Below are 7993 nucleotides of genomic sequence, written 5' to 3'. Positions count from 1 at the left end.
TTGCCTCAGCACCCTCACCCCCACGGATCTCCCCTTGAGGGGGGTATTGAGAAGACCCACGCCACCAACAGTTCCTGGATTGCAGCCAGAACCACGTGGGAGCTCAGGATTCATCCGCTGGCCATGCGCCATGCACCACCCTGGTTTACCCCGGCAGTCACATCATGAAAACAAGCACAAAACCAAAACTAGAACCCAACAAAAAGAACAACAACAAAACCAACACAAGCTAACAAAAGGCAAAGGGAAAAAAACAAAACAAAAAACAAAGAAGCATAAAGGGAAATATTGTCAATCACCCCTCTGGGGTAGAACATATCTTCAAGTGGTTTGCCCTAGAGAGTACAACTGGTGAGTTCATAGAAACTGAATTCTTCTGTTTATTGGCAACAATTTTTGTTAGTTTTATTAATTGATTTCTTTCGATGTAGTCACAATTATTTCTAACTTTTGTGTACTCTACTAGGTTGCCCACAAATTGATGCCCACCCACCGGGTTAAAACAAACAGCAAACATTGCAGGCAGATGAGCATCTACTTGATGACACCATGTTTTTCTTTTCACTGTAGTAGAATATAGACAATACCCACTTTATCCATTTTAAGTGTATGTTCAGTGACATTAATTATATCTACAGGGTTGTGCACCCAACACCACTGTTTATTTACAAAACTTTTTAATCCCCTCCAATTTTCTTGGTACACATTAAGAAATCCTTCTCATCGATTTTCTGTTTCTATACATTTGCCTATTCTAGATATTTCATGTCTGACATTGTACAATGTATTTTTTTGTGAGTTTGGTTTATTTCACTTAGCATGATCTTTCCAAGGTTCATCCATGTTGTAATGTGCATCAAAACATCTCTCTCTGTGGCTGAAGGATGTTTCATTGTACATATGAGGGTAAGCAAAAAACTTTGGCTATTAGAATTCCAGTTCATACACACATGAGTTTATTCCAAACAAAATATGCTTAAATGTGTCTCTTTGATCAGAGAATGCCGGATGACAAGTTCTCTCTGTAGTACACTTGCCTTCGTCTCGTTAGGTTCTCTTCCAGGAAAGAATACAATCAAAACAGTGGTTTCCAAGGGAATCTACTGGGTCAATTTAACCCAAGGCAAAGAGGCCAGCTGAGAAGTTTATGGATACTGTTTATTTACATTCCAAAGGGGGGGGCACTTCACAGATTTTATTGAATGACACAGGGTGATCATAGGGACTTATTATTGAGAAGTTTTGAGGAAATAGAAAATTTCAACTGGGAGGAAAAGGTCAGAAAATTTGAGCCAAGGGAATTTTTTCCCATCATGACAATGCACCTGTTCATTCTTGCACCTGAATTTGTCTTGGGTTAATTTTCCCTCTCTAGCAGGCAGATTTCTTATTGTAAGCCTAAAGTCAAAAACATAGAAAAAATAAGTCTAGAGCCATGGATAGTTATACCTTATAAGTCCAATCAGCATAATTTCAAGTAGTGGACCAATGTGACATCTTATGGAAAGGAGGGTTGATCAAGGTCTCTGTGGATTGAATAATGACAGAGGGCTGGAGAGGTAATACAACGTTGAGGGAGGGTGGCAAAAGTGTATTGTTGATCCTGTCAACTGGAGAAAAACTGCTTCTGCTGTTTCTTCAAAGCTGGAATTGAGGAAAAGGCAACCAGGTACCAGGAGATGTATTAATTTGCTCAAGCAATGAAACGGCATCTATCACCCTAGTAACAATAGTGTTGACTTAACCTGTCTCTAGGCATACAGCCGTGTGGGCAATGTTGAGATATTTCTCCTCAAGTAAAAGTTAAGTTATTTCTTCTGCCCCTCCTAAAACTATAAAGGAGGCTGTCTTAGACTGGGTTCTCTAAAGAAACAAAACCAGTAAAGTTATATAATTATGTGTTCCTATGTGCATATCTAAAGGTTTACATATAATAAAGGTATATATATGTTGTTAGGTGCTGATATGTATATTGGAACCAACTCTTTCTCTTTGTGTGTGTATTATATATATAAATATAAATAGATATAATATAAAGATACATAATATACCAAATATATGTATGTGTGCATGTGTGTGTATAATGGCTCACACTGTTATAGAAGTGGACAAGTCCAAATCTGGGCAGATTCTAAGTCCATGGATCAGATGTTAGGCTGGAGATATCTGCTGACTCCTATAGCTGTGGGGTGAGGAACCCAAGATTGGCAGGAAGATGGCAGCTGATCACTGCAGAAGTCACTGAATCTGGGTTGGTAGGTCAGATGGCAGGCTGCTGATGACTTCTAGTATCAGCAGGCAGTATGGCAGGCCATTGGCTCAAGTCCACAGAAACAGAGATCAATTAGGCAGATGCAGGCAGGATCCAGACCCACATAAAACCAAAATATGGGAAGCAGGCCACATCCGGAGGGAAATGCCTTTCAATGCCTTATGTCAGGGTTATGATTCAACTAAGTGTGTTGCATCTAATCGTTTCACAACTCATTGGTTGCTCATAGCAGATCCCATGATGAGGACATGATGCTAAGTCGCATCCCATCTACTAGGTCTTAACTGCAAAACCACTGAGAATCCTAGCCCAGAGGCTCAATGCCTGGTGGACTTCTTTGGATGTTGGAGGCAAAATGTTTCTCTTTCGGATGTGTTACTCCAACTTATTATCTCAAGTGACTCAAAGAGCTTCCAGTTTTGTATGGGCCACAGCAAACAAACAAGCAAACCTCTGCAACAGGTTTAGGCTGCTGTGCAAGCTTTAGGACCCAACTAGCAGATTCAATGGTTCTCGAAGGGTCAGGGGTAGATAGTAATGCTGTTTGGAGTCTTGGGCAGGCCCCTGTTCGGGAATCACAATGCAGATGCTCAGGATTTCAGAGCAAAGCCTTGCTCCCCTCTGTGAGAACTACTCTCCTGTGGAGAAATAGCTTTGGCTTGTTGCTGGACTTGACTAGAGACTTAACATTTAACCATGGTCCCCTAAGTGACTGTGGTCTATCATGAACTGGATGTTGTCTGACCCACAAACACATAACCTTGGATGTGCACAGCAACACTCTTTTATTAAATGGAAGTGAGGTATATGTGATTGTACTGGAGCAGAGCCTGAGAGCACAAGTCACACTACCTGCCCTCTCCCAGTCTCGGTCTTACGGAAGGTCCTGTGGCCTTTTGGGGAGTCCCGATGATCAGCTGAGGGAAGACGAGAAAAACTGCTTGACTTACAGTTGATACTGCATGACATGCAGGCACCACTCCAAAGTAGCACCACGGGCCTTTCCTGGGGTTTCCCTGAATAGCAGTGGTAGAAGAAAATCCTCCTAATGAGCAGAACTTTGAACAATACACTGGCTGTCCAACTTGCTTGGAAGATGACCAGCTGTGTGGTTGCGTTCTGATAAAATGGGATGTGGACAATTGTTTGGCTGTATGGCTAAGGACTTGGAAAATTGCTGGCAAGAAGATAGGAGGAGGAGTCATGTGGATAGACCTCTCTGAGTGGGCCAGTGAATATATTTCTTATGTGAGTGATTGCTACAGGATGACCTCAGCATAGGACGATTTTAACAACCACGTGTGGGAGGATGTATTCTATGAAAACCAGTAATCCTCTTTCCCCAGCCATTCCTGCCATTGCCCAATAGACGAATGAACAAAATTGCCACGGTAGCAGGGAGAGAGACTATGCCTAGGCTCAGCAACACTGACTTCCACTCACCAAGGACTTTGGGTCCCTGATATATCACCCTTTCTTGGGGTGATCAGCCAGAAACCTAGTGGCATTGAACTACTTCTCCTATAGAAAGGGCAGCATTTTGTTTTTTTATGGAATAAACACTTACTCTGAATATGAATTTGCCTTCCCCGCATGCAATGCTTCTGCCCAAAGTACCCTCCGTGGACTTACAGAATGGCTAAGCCACCAACATGGTATCTCACATAGCATTGCCTTGGCTCAAACGATTCACTTCCCACCAAATGAAGTACAGTAATGGATCCATAGTCATGGAATTCACTGGTCTCACGATGTTCCCAATTATCTTAAGTAGCTGATTTTATAGAATAACGAAATGGCTGTCTAAAAATACAATTAAGATACCAGCTAGAAGGAAATGCCTTGCAGGGTTTGGCCAATGAAGCCTCTCCAGGTGGCTGTATATTCTCTAAACCAGTGCCGAACATATGGTGCTATCTCTCAGCTAGCTAGCAGAAGTCAAAGGGTAGAAATAAGAGTGATACCACTCACTGTTACCCCTAGTGGCCCACTCAGAAAACTTTTGCTCCCTGTCTGAATGACCTCTCTACTATGAAGATCTAGAAATCTTAGTTTCAAAGGGAAGCCCATCCTGACCAGGATTCCACTGAACTAGAAGTTAGGAATACCACACAGCTACTTGGGCTCTGTATGCCTCTGGTTGAACAGGAGAAGAAGGGAGTTGCTGTATCTGTTGGTGTGATTAAGTTTGATTACCAATGGAGAATCAGATCGATATTAATGAGGTACAAGAGTGTACATGGAACACAGATCTGTTGGGATGCCTTTGAGTACTACCATAATTTGTGGTTAACGTCCATGGAAAACTACAACAACGTCATTCCAAAAGGACTAACTAATGGTCCGCACCTTCAGAAGGAACCACAACCAGGTGAGGTGCTACCTGAGGGAAAAGGGAGCACAGAACGGCGGGTGGACTAAGGGAGTTCGACCTACCAGCTGTGACCACATGACCAGTTGCAGAAATCCAAACCAAATCCACCTCACTGAAATTGAGTCAATTCAGACTCCTGGCAATCCCGTAGGACAGAGTGGAACTGACCCTCTGGGGTTGAGCCTGGAACTCTTTATGGGGGTAGAAAACCTCACCTTTCTCCTTCAGGGGCTGGGGGTTTCCAGTTACTCGCTTTGCACCTGCTACTGTACCAGCACAGGGTTTTTCCAAACCAAACGCGTTGGAACGTATCTCTTCAGTTGGTGTATGGTTGCTGACAAGCGCTCTCCGTAATCTGATGAGCGCTCCCAATAATACACTTGTCTTAATCTCAGCTGGGCGTCTTCCAAAAATAAGCCCAATCAAAACGGTGGCTTCTCTGGGGCAGGGTGTGTGTGTGTGTGTGTGTGTCTGCTGGACCTGTTAAGTTCAAGGTAAAGGTCAACTCAGAAGGTTTGGGCATCTGCTTAGTGGGTTTCCAAAGGGCTCATCTTGATAGATATTTTCCCCAAGGGCAGAGGATAATTGCGGGGCTTATGATGAAGGTTTGAGGACATGGGACACTGCATCGAGGAGCAAAAGATCGGGACAGTTGCACGCCGAGGCCTTTGCCCCACCGTCATGACAATGGACCGTCTGTTCCAGGTCTGTCCTAAGAGGATTCTTCTGGGAAACCTTACTGTTCGCATTAGGGCCTTCATCTTGCCCTTCAGGCTTTGTGATTGTTGAAGCACCAAGGCCGCTGCACTTAGCAGCCCAACTCATCACCACGATGCCACCAGGGCTCCTGTGGCAAGCTCAAAGGGAAATGACAACTAGCATTGTCGGCATCCTTCTTGATTTCCCTCCACCCGATCTTCAGTTCTCGGATGCGTTAGCTTTGTCCGCATGTGACAGGTACACCTTATTTTATTGTGCTCCGCGCTTCACGTGACTGCACTTCCAACCAGTTGAACGTTTGTGGCAGCGCTGCATGGAACAAGTGGATTCACGCTATTTTCCCAACTGCAGGTGCTCGCTTGGTGTCTTGTTGGTGTTGTGCTCTCTGGTAACTCTCTCAGTAGTTCAAACGTTTTCACAATGCTATTTTACACTTCATAGATTACAGTGAAGTGTAGATATAATTTTTATAAGCTCCGGGAAGCCAAAAAAATTTATGTGACTTGCTTAACTGTGATATTTGCTTTATTAATGTGTTCTGGAACTGAACCTGCAATAGCTCCCAGGCATGTCTGTATTCAAATATGGGTTTTTTATGAAACGCTGATTTTAAAACAGTCTCTTCTTAGAGTATCTTAAAGTAAATGGCTTCAAACATGATTTTTAAATAATTGAAAATATTCCTATATGCATGTATTTCTTGGTTTAAAAACAAAATCCAGTATTTGGGCATGGTATCAAATTAATGATGGAATGTGGAACTTATCTCTTTAATGTGGATCTTCTCTTTGTGAGCACCTTCAATTTCCCCCTGAGCATTTTAAATGATTTAAAGATATGTGCTTTGCCCTTTCTGTCTTTTTCAGCAAAAATGTACCAAACAATAACATTCATATGCCAGGCACTGTTCTTAATGTTTAATATCCACTGACTTACTATGTATGACAAGTCTGTGAATTCAGTACTATTATGACGTCCATATTCTAACTGAAACCATCTAGGCGCAGAGGTATAGGTAACTTGCCTGAGGTTACACAGCTAGTAAGTGGATGAGCCAAGATTTGAATCACGGCATTTCGGCTCGAGAATCTATACTCGAACCCTGAGCCATAATGACCACCTTATTGAGGATAATAGGTCATGTTCCAAGGAGACGGAGGGCTTTCATAATACTGATTATTTTTCTCGATAACCCCAGAATGACTATGGTTTAGGGCAGGCTGTGTTCCTCCGTTTTATATCCTTACTTACTGTGTTTTCTTTTGTACGTACCTTGTCTGGCTTGTTTCCCACCCCCCTTCCCTGTGAAACATGTATTTTCGGTATTCCTACCTCCATACAATTTCCCGTTTCTTCTAATTCTTCTTCCAGTTTCTAAAGGATGAGCAACCAGACCACCCCACCCGTTAGGACTGTGTCCAACGCAGGAGTCGTGCGGCTTTGAGGGAGGACTCCAGCCTTCCGGGGACCGGCTCTGACGCCTCTCACAGGCCTCTGTATTGCTGGCTTGTTTTCCACTCTCGACTGTGACCCAGACAGTCTGGATGGCTGGGTAAGTGCCTTCTCAATAAGTGAGGTGTCACGAAACAGAAATTCAAGGCATTTTGACTCTCCCACCTGTTCAGAAGTGTTGTAGTCATCATCAGAATGAGAAGGATGGCCTAGTTCCTCAGGCTTTTGGGTAGCCATCTGCTGCTTAGAAGTAGAGAGATGTGGCTACAACTCGTGTAAAAATAGCCCCTCCAGATGGCTGAGGGGCAAAGTTTCAACTCAGCAGCTTGATATAGCTGAGCATTCAAATTTTGAAGTAGGAGGAGAGAGCTATGTGAGAAGTAGCCAGAGAGCCCGGGCTGTTGGCCAATCACAAGCAGAACAGTATATGCCAGGAGAGATCGCATAACATGGCAGATTAGCTGTTAAGATTTCCTGTTTACTTCATCTCTCCACCTTCCCCGATGCCACCCTACCTCCAGTTCAAGGAAAGCACACCCACACATACTTGGCTGGTTTTTTAAAGGAGTCAAGAATGGAAGTAAATGTTAAAGCCCTCTGGGATTCAACAGCTGTGGCTTGGGCTCCTGGGGTGATGCAAATGATTAGTGCACTCAGTTGCAAACTGAAATTTTGGATGTGCAAGGCTACCCAGAGGTGCCTCAGAAGAAAGACCTGGTGATCTACATCCCCTCAAAACCAACCTTGGGAAACCCTGTGTAGCACAGTTGAACTCTGACACACGTGGGTCACTGTGCATCAGAGGCGTCTCCGTGGCAACTATGTGTGTGTGTGTGTGTGTTTTAAACTGCTTGTTCTGAGATGAGAAAATTGAAACAGGAAGATGAAATGAACTGCCTGCATGTTAGTGGACCTCGGACACTCTCACTTCTTGTCCCGGGCACTTGTTTCTCCTCTGTGTGAGGGTATGTGCACTTAATCCTGCGCTCTGCTCTGAATAATTTTAAACGGAAAACATGAAAAGCCTCTCGTTCAAAAACAAACCAACCAACACGCGATATTGCAAAACCCCTCTGAGATTGCTTCCACTCATCAAAACAAATATCCAGACTCTGCGAGCTGACTCACCAGCTCAAACCCTTTTATCTCCCAAATGAAAACTGTACTAATCAAAT

Source organism: Echinops telfairi, unplaced genomic scaffold (genome assembly GCF_000313985.2).
Source record: "Echinops telfairi isolate 266 unplaced genomic scaffold, ASM31398v2 ScPeMD7_2573;HRSCAF=3158, whole genome shotgun sequence".
Lineage (NCBI taxonomy): Eukaryota > Metazoa > Chordata > Mammalia > Afrosoricida > Tenrecidae > Echinops > Echinops telfairi.
Note: the sequence above shows the minus strand (reverse complement) of the source record.